The sequence below is a fragment of the Acyrthosiphon pisum genome, chromosome X, assembly GCF_005508785.2.
Source record: "Acyrthosiphon pisum isolate AL4f chromosome X, pea_aphid_22Mar2018_4r6ur, whole genome shotgun sequence".
In the NCBI taxonomy this organism is placed as follows: domain Eukaryota; kingdom Metazoa; phylum Arthropoda; class Insecta; order Hemiptera; family Aphididae; genus Acyrthosiphon; species Acyrthosiphon pisum.
In genome coordinates, this window is record NC_042493.1 from 78,780,502 (window position 1) to 78,791,174 (window position 10,673).

A 10,673-nucleotide genomic window follows, 5' to 3' on the forward strand; every position below is an offset into this window, starting at 1 on the left:
TTAAAATTCTTTGAAAATATGAATGCTTTCATTTCATCGTTAATTTTATTTTTATGTATCGTTCAAATACGAATATAAAATCGTGGAACTCATAATATTATTTTTGTTTTATGTTCAGGCTTTTTAAAACTATTGGGAATTTTGAATTTTGACCTTCTCAATGCACTAACAATATTCACTTTCTGATCCAACTAGATACTGAAGTGGAAAATCGAAGCATTATTTCGACTACCTATCGTGTATACAGACACAAAAATAAAAAATAAATAAATAAATAAAACACACATCATTGTAAAATCAATACATTCATCATTTCACTCAGAATCTAAAATGGTACTATATCTACGTGGATTTACTGTATAGAATCACTATAATAATATAGTGTATACAATGTAATATGTTTATAAATTATAATATATACCTAAATACAATTATACAAATATATGAATTATACAGTACAGCACTACAGTGTGCACTACTTAACACAATTACAATACAGAAATAATAAAACATTAGTTTCTACCTATACTAATTTATTATAAAGACAAAATAGATATCTGCTTATTATAGAACATTACAATTGCAATGACTACGAAAGGTGATGGTAACTACGCGACGGGAGCGAGGTTGTCAATCATTTGCGACCAGTCATTTAACATTTTTTTAATAATAATTATTAAATTGTTCTATTTTGAATATCGAATCTATTATATTTCAGTACCATAATATCTTTAATCGTGGTTGTTTGAGAGTAAAGTGGCCTTAGAATTCTAGAGTGTAAATCCTGCTGGACCTTGTTTAATTATCTTTTTATTCAGTAGATATTCGTTATCGTGGTCACCAAAAGAAGAATTTAAATAAACTTTTACAGCAGGTGTCGATAATTTACTCGTTTGACGGTTTGGGAATCGGAAACCGAAATATATCTGTTTTATACATGAAGCCGAACATATAATCAAAATGCATACCTATTTCATATATTATGTTCGCCACATATAATATGTACCAACTTATATCGTTTGGTAGATTTAAGCCGGATAGGTTCGTCCGTGCCTATAATATATAATATTTTTTTTCGGTCGGTTTAAATTTTGTGCGTCAACGACAAACAACGTGGGTGATTCGTTTACAGCAGGCGGTCCATCCTATTCGAACTCGAAGGGAACCGCACGTCCTATACACGTCCTATTATATATTATTATGCCGATAAGGTCCGGGTACCCGAAATGCTATTATAAATTAAAAAAAAATATATCGAGAAGACTGTGTATAGACTCTAACATATAAGTATATATAACCATACAGTTGTTTAAACATAATATAATATTATAGTGCATCCAAGAAACCCCGATGCCGACAATAATAATAAATTATTTTTAAGGCGGGTTATGGGACCAGTATTTTAATGCTTTCAAACAGAAAGATTTCCAAATAACGATATTCCGTCTATAACATTTACAACATAATATATTATCTAACCCCTGTCATCCCGAATCGCCGTCTCCTGTCTTTGTGTCGCCTCTTAAGATCCATGACCCATCTATACACGTGTGTTTATTTAGTCACAGGCAGTTCAAAGTAATAAAAGTAATAGGTACACGAAAAGCCTATATACAAAATATAATATAATATACATATTATATGGTACGTGTTCAGCCGTTCAGAGAAGGTCGAGTGAATTTAGGCGTATTCAATAGTGAAGAGAATGCTATCGTATATCTAATGTAAAGCAATTAAAAAAAAAACATTAGTCCTATGCGACCATTGAGGCGTTGTATATTATTTTTTATTTTCTTAAAAAAAAAAAAACACATTTGAAAATTACTTTATTATAATACGAGTAATATGGTAATTATTTGTTATCGCTCCGCCATAGCACTTTGTAGAACATTTATCACTCCACTATCGGATAAGTTTGTCCGTCGTAGGTACCATAATATTCATTATTTTCTATATTATATCAAGATAAAACTTACATACCAAAAAAACATAAAAAAATATATTTTGCTTGAATGCATTTTGTCTATATTATGCGTGAGCCAAAGAGTTCTGATAATTAACTGAGCGCTAACATCCACTTAATATTGTATTATTCCCATATCGATATTTCTATACTAGTATAACAGCTGTATAGTAAAATAATAGAATATACATATCATGGATTTCATATCTACTGTGGTCTGCGATACTTTGACGAATACAATTTAAAGTTATAATATAATTATTTAATTTGTTATACTAGAAGTATCATATTTTAAGTCAACCACCCCCCCCCCCCCCTCTCACACAAACAGATACTATTTTAATTCATTCGTACTCGTTATCAGGTAATGTGATATACGGCTACGGTTCAAATTGCAAGGCATACTTAAGCGTATTACGAGATTAACATAAAGCCATTCTGTTTTGAGGCAGTCTATAGTATCATAGCTGCATTTTAGGCGCACTCCAAAGCAGCAGCGCGGTTGCAGTGGTGGTCAGGTTATTGCAGTGGGCATGCACTGCATGCCATGCAGTAAGCAGAATGCAGTAAGTCGTGGTCGTTTTTTATCACTGCATTGATGTGTATTGTGCACCTTCGCTTAGCGACCGTTATTTTGATAATGATGCTGCAGGACTGAGTATTTATAATAATTAACATCGTTATCATTTTTATATTTTTCGGAGCCCTTTGATGTATGAAAATCGAGTAGTTGGTAAGATATAAGTAATTAAAGTTTAGAAGAGCCATGGAATGGAATAGTACAAAAATACTCCGCTAATCTAAACTTTAAATACTTAGTTGGTTAGGTTTTGAAATACGCACAATTACATTAAATGCTGTGCTTTGATAATTAATACATAACAATAAACTACTATTAACCACTCATCCAACATTTTCATATAGATCGACATAATTTGAATAATATTGTGCTTCGGAATATGAAATTTAAAATGCGTTTGATGTCATTCGGAAGAATAAAAACTTAAAAACGAGAACGATAAAAATAGTATATATATAACGATTTTAATTATCTAAAGACTAAAAGAAATATTTTCAATTTTTTTTTTCTTAAATGAGTATCTTCCGTTAAATAACTCACCATGTACATATGTATCGATATAATGGCTAAATGAAAAAAAAATACAGTGCCTTCGGTGGATCTCGGGTTTATAGTCTAGACACTGCAGGGTCTCACATATTTATATGTTTTGAATATAATAATATGTAAGTATGAAGTATGTATTATATATATACCTAATGTTAGGTACTCAAATCGCATATATATTTTAAAAATAGGGTCTCTTTTGTACGTACACTATAATAATATGTTATATACGATTTACCGAAACAAGCCGGTTTTCAGCTGCTTCAATATATAAACGTTTTTATAGACACCGGTGGTGTCTCGCACCACGTGAAGTTTTTAACAGATATTATTGAACACCGCCGGCCGCCGGGCGTCGACGCACAAATACATTTGGTCAGACGATATTTTCATTAGGGGACGCTATAAAGATATATATATATATACTTATAGCCATAGAAAAGCAACACGTGTACACAATGCACATAGTATATATGTATATATATGGGTATTGTATAAGATATTATATCCCCTATCACCCTCATGTTTGTATCCTCTGACGAGGGTTGGCCGTTCATGCGATAGAATATGTGTGTGAGTTTGCCTAAAATGTGGAGAATCACAGACAATATTATTGATTTCTGCTTCAGCTCATCAGTACGATCGCATCAAAAAACTTACAGAAAATAGTGTACCTAATTTTTGAAATACCTAATGTTAAATATGTAAATATACAACATTTTATGAAATTTGTAATACAAAACATTTTAGATTGAGAGCTATGAATGTATTGATTTTACAATGATGATTGTGTTTTTACGGTTTTGTATGGTAAAACGGAATCATATCACTAAGGCTTCGCTGTCCGTCCGTCAGTCTGTCACCAGACTGTATCTCATGAACCGTGAAAGTTGAAATATTCACAGATGACGCATATCTGTTGCCACTATAACAACAAATACTAAAAATCTGTCAGAATATATATTATAAGCAATGTTGCCAACATGTATTAAAACTCCAGTCGGGCCCGAAATGGACCGTTGCATGTTGGTGGCGAGGCGCGACGTGGCTGGCTGCGGGTTATGGCGCATTAACAGCTACGTCGTGTATCGTGCGAGGGCTTGGTTATTATATAGTTACGACTGGTAACCAATATGGCTTAAAAGTTGAGCAGTAGTCAATTCTACTCGGTTGCAACTTGGTTATTATATGGTACCAAAAAAGTAATATCCAATCACAATACGATTTGATCCACACGACACGACACGACACGACACACGACTCAACTGTGAACCTAGATTTACGGGTACCTATACCTATACCTAGAGATGTAAGCTTGAAAATTTTCAACTGAACATTTTTTTTCATTGAAAATTTCGGAAAATTTTCAAATTTCTTTGAAAACTTAAAAATTTGTTTTTTTTGTACTTTTCTTAAATTAATTAATTTTTAAGTTTAAATATATTCAAATACTTTATAAAATTAATGTTTCATTTTTCTTTACATTGTAACAAGTATAACGTCAGAGTCAAACAAAACACATATTATAATAAAAAATATATATAACTTGGGTAAAATTGAGGAAGTGAATTAAATAATAAATAACCTCCGTTAAAAATTGAAAAATCAATAATTGTAACAAAATGATTATACATTCATAATTTATACTGAAGTAAAAATACAACATTTTTAATAAAAGATTAAAATACACATTTATTACCGAGCTAAATATTATATATTGTTATAGGCATATATTATATATATTTAATGATTTGTATTTTGAATTTACTATATTATGTTCATTAGAATAATACCAACATTATATTAAAATGGGTAAATGGTAATAAAAGTACATATTTTAAAATAAAATTATGAAGGTTAAATATACTACAACTATATAATATCAAAAGGTTTATTTGATAAGAAATTAATATGATAAATTATACAATTTTAAAATTTTTTCCAGATTTTGAAAATTTTCACCAATAAAATTTTCATGAAAATTTGCATCACTACCTATACCTATACCTACGTCGTGTTCGTGGTATCTTTCACAACCATTACCATGGTGTACGTCTTTTATTATTGCATTATTATTATAATATACGCACTACGTTTGCATCCGTCAGCTCTCAGCCTGATATTTTAATGAAATAATATTTTCAATAATCCTGTTTCTTTTGAGATCAAAACACTGATCTGCATTGCATAAATATTGTTTTATATTAGTACCTATTATTTCAGATAATGGTACGGAACCCTTCGTGCGAGAGTCTGACTCGCACTTGGCCGGTTTTTATTTTATATTTTTAATTGTATTTTAATTTTTTGTTCTGTATGTGTACACGATAAGTAGTCAAAAAAATGTTTCAAATTTAAATTTCGTTTGATGAGAAAGTGAATCTAGTTGGTGCAATGGAGAGGTCAAAATTTAAAATTCCCAGTAATTTACAAAAGTGCCGAGAAAAAAAATGTTAGGTTAACCATATATATGTATTTATACGGTACATATATATATACCTACAATATACATATAAAAAGGTTGGTTAGTAACCTAGTATATAGTGTGTACGCAATATATATAAAAATTGTTAGGTTATGTTTAAATAAAAATACGTTAACTGGTTCAACTAAAGAAAATTGTTTGTTATTAGATATGTTACCATTTGAGTCTGTTTATAAGAAAATAATAATTGTATATATAATTAAAAACTTTGAATCATATCTGGATATTAATAAGGTAATAGTAAAAAGAGAAAATAGAGCATTTGATGCTAAAATGGAATATCCTGAAAAATCGTTTGGTCAAAAAAACATTGATTACCTAGGTCCAAAAAATTTTAACTTAATGCAAATAAATATAAAAAAAGACATATTCTCTACAGAAGGGAATCGAATAACTACAGGAATGAAAAAAAAATACATATTTGGTTATTTTCAATACTTTAATAAATTATAACGAAATATATTTAACTTTGTAATTTAATGTTAGTATACCTAAGTATTCTAATTATATAAATTGATTACTAAATTCTTGTCAGCTTCTTTTTCTTCTACTTATAATTATGTTATATAACTCTCTACCACCACCACAAGCATGTGCTTAAAGGTGTTAGATAATTTTTGTTTTATTTAAAATAAAAAAATATAGAAAAAAAAAATATATATAAATAGTAAATCATATATAAGTGAATACTTATATATTGCACGCACATCTTATTTTCACATAACTACATTATTATTTTACTAATAAAATAATTATACGTTAAAATTAAATAATAATCCATATAATGGGTCTAAACTAAGTACCTATCAATTATCATTATTGGTGTATAGGTTATACTATAGGCTATACTTACCTATCTAATCGTGATTACAATGTGATGTGATAATTTTTTTAATTTTTTTTTGTGTCAGTCATCGTTTTTTAGGACAGTAAAAATGTTTAGATTTTCTTCGACAGCATCTTTTCTGATAGGAGAGTGAATCTAGTTGGTACTTGTGGAGTCAAAAGTAAAAAATTCCCAGTAGTTTTCAAAAGCGCAGTGTAAAACAAAATAAAAACTATGGAAAAACGATAATTTTTACGCAATATTTGTTTTTGATTAAATCGATTTTGATATTTTGTATGACTTTCAAAAAAAACGACCGTAGATACATGACATTTTCACTGAATGTTTATTTTAGCATTTTCTATACATGATAAAATATTTAAAATATTTTGAATTGTATTGATTTGTTTCCGGACATATTCAGTATCCAATTATATTAGATTTTTTTCTATAAACATCCACAAACTGTTATTCTTTGTGTCGTAAAACTTGAAAATTTAATAGAAGTGCGTTTGGTGGATCTTTGGCCGGTAAAATTCTCGAAATAGAGGGACAAGCCGACGACAATAGCAATGCAGACCTTAAAATGTTATAAGTAGGTAGGTTACAAACATATTATAAAAATGAATAAACTGCGTATAGGTTACCTACCTATACTGCAATACTACATACTAATATACTATATTTTTATATATACTTATCTATATAAAATATTAAAACAAAATAAAAACTGTTGAGTTATAGTTGGGTATACTTTATGACTCTTATAGTAGAGTACTTAAAATAAGTATTCATAATTTGCACACCGTACGTCTCTACATACCTAATTGATAGTATATTATATTTACAAAAAAAACACTAGATAATGATTAATCGGAATTAATATAATAACCCGATATCCGTTGAAAACGCCTAAAGGTCAGACAGAAGATAAACTCCATAATTTTTGGTATAATAATTGTACAACACTATTTATTCGAATAATAGTTATTCCTCGAGCTGTATAACATATTTTAACAAATCAAATATTATTTGGTTAGTAATAATAATAATTATAACCTTAAAATGTAAATTATTATTATAGGTATAAATTATTTGAGACTAGAGATTTTTCCATCCATAATACTAGTAAACGAGGATAATATTATCTAGTTTTACTTTTTTTTAATTAGGTAGGTATATCAGTGTTTTATTACGACACGATTAGACATAGAAATTTAACTATAAATCATATTTTATGTATATGTTATAATAATCTAATTAGAATATTAATCAATACTTAGGTACAATTTACTACACAGTAACATAAAATATTATGTTTTTTATTTGACGAGTGTCTAAATAGTTATTAACTAAATATTAAATTTTTTTTTATTTAACCGTTAGCCAGCCATTAAAATGAATGGCTCTATTTATTTTATATGTAGATAATAATAAATATTCCTCTAGGTTTTTAGTGAAACAAAAAAAGTGATTAAATAAATAATACACAAATTAATGAATAAGATGATACACGCAGTTATATATAAAATACATTGTTTTAACTTTTAATAAATTGTTATGAATTCATTCCAATATTATGTAGGTATTATTTAATTATGGAAATGCCCCCCCCCCGCACTTTTATAAACGATACTGGTTGTACGACAATCAGCATTAGACATAGAAAAACAGGTTTCAATAAAATATCTGTAAATTACTATGGTCACATCGACGAAGCTGTATTATAGCAGAGTTATAAGGATTTTTTTTACACGTTTCTGACGATCTGGACACGATCGACTTACACATAGAAAATTATCGCATTTGTACACAAAAACCTATAAACTATATAAATCAACTTCTATGTTTTAACAATAAGAAAATTAGAATATCAATTGGTACGAAGTAGGTAAATATAAATATTTTTTCTTTTATCTGACGGATAAAAAGAACTACTCGACTGGATTAAAAACTTTGTCTTAAGAGAACGACTTACCCATCAACTGTGTTGTAATTCGTCTCACTAATGTATAACATACCAAATCTACGTCCAGCAGATCCAATTTTTTTTTTATCAGTGTATAGGTACAGCCATATGGCATAGCAAATTTTCATTCACTAGTTTCAATAGTATGCTGTTGGTTTTGATATTAGAGTGAATTGGCCAATGATCAAACTTAAATTTTGGTATTTTAAGTATGCGTTAGTAAGCCATATAATATCGATTTTAATATTCTAATTGTCTTTTGTTAAAACATAGAAGTTTATTTATAGTTTAGTTTTCATGTAGGTATACATTCGAATATGGGATAATTCTTAATGTATAAAGAACATAAATATGAATCTAGGAAAACATATCCCCGGAAAAAAAATGTTGCATGATAATATTATTATATTATTATAATATTGATAAATAGGTACATATTATATTGTATATGATAATGCTATAAAATTATAAAATATTTATTCATTTATTTATAAACGAGCGTAGTAAGTACCCTTTAGTACTTAATAATATTATAGTAAGTAGAACCTCAATTAGGTGAATGGAACAGTTAAATTAAATAATATTTTTAAAATTAATCGTATTCCTGTTTATGAATCCCTATAATTTTAAAGTATTTTTTAAATAAAGTATTAATACGTAATAAGCTTCAATAATTATCAATTTTATATTTATAAGTAATAACATTATCTAAACGAGAAAAAGTAAACAAACTACATTATTTAACTATATTAGTATAATATTACTATACGAAAGAGCAAACATGTCAAGAGACATAACATTTACGAATTATGACATACCAAACATGACAGTGAACATGACGTGTCACTACATAATATATTATATCAGCTGTATTATACTAATTGGAAGTTAAATAGTTTTAAATAATTATCTATTGATTGCGAACACCAAATGTGGAATAACAAATCAAAACTTTATATTAATATTATTTCACAACTTACTAGCTGTTTTTTGATGAATAAATAAAATCACATATACAATAATTATAGAAAATAACATATTTGAGGGTATGCCATAACGATTTGTCTAATATTCTCCCAAAACTATTTAATATCCATGTAAATACATTTTTATTTAAACTTTTAAAGTCGAAAACAAAGCCAAAATATAATAAAATATAAAACTATTATGTCAAACTCTTAAAAATATTATCCTCTGTACTTTTTTAATAGGTGATATTACACTTAACATAACTAAAAATCATAAAAACTTTTACGTAAGAGTGGTGAATACGTTTTATCTATGTAGCGGGTGGGTCTGAGAGGGAAAACTAATATTGCGCTAATATCCTCTGAAATGGATAATATAATATATAATATAAATAGCAGTTTTTAAAATACTTTAAAAAACTTTACTCAAATACTTTTGGGTATGATTATATAAACCCGTACTCTCTAAATTCGTAGTTTCGTTACCATATAAGTAATTGTACATTAATGTTTAAACACTATTATTATAAATATTTATTTTTGTGTGGTTTATTTTCTAGGATATAATTTTTCAAATCAGTATTTGTCATTTGACCATATAAAATTATAATGTATTAATGTTAATGTATAGATAATGAATAATGACCAATGCATATTTTTTTAATAAATAATAAATGGTTATATAAGATAGATTACTTTGTATAATACGGTATTTGTACAATTTATTAATATGTAAATATGAAATAACTTATTGTATTCATGGAATTAAGAGCCCGTATAAATAATACAATCGATATAATTCAGTAAACTTTTATGGAATTCATATTAGTAAAATAATTTATTATAGTTAGGGGTAAGAAGTAAAAAAATCTGTAAATATTTAGGTAATTAGTGATATTATCATCACATTTAGAAATTTGCAAATTATACAAATGCGGCCGCGTCAAACGGTTTCAGCGGTCGTAGGTAGGTAGATTGTATTTGCTTGCATAGAGCCATAGAAGACGAAGAAAAATTCATTTAGATAATTAAAAAGTAAAAATAGAGTTGTATTTACGATTTTTATTACGCACGTTGAATGTGAATCGTATAATGTATTAATGTATTATTATATGTTTTATGTCTACAAATCACAGGTGCAACTAGACCTACATTTTATGGCATACTAAAATTGTAAATAGCCGACAGATACCCATTAGCCCATTCAACAATTAATTCTGATTTCAGGCTCCTTTAGAAACATCTTTAAATTAGATAAGGAATTTAGTAATTAGGTATTATTTATATTTAAATAGTAATTACTTGTTTTCTATATTTTCCCTATAGTATATTAAAA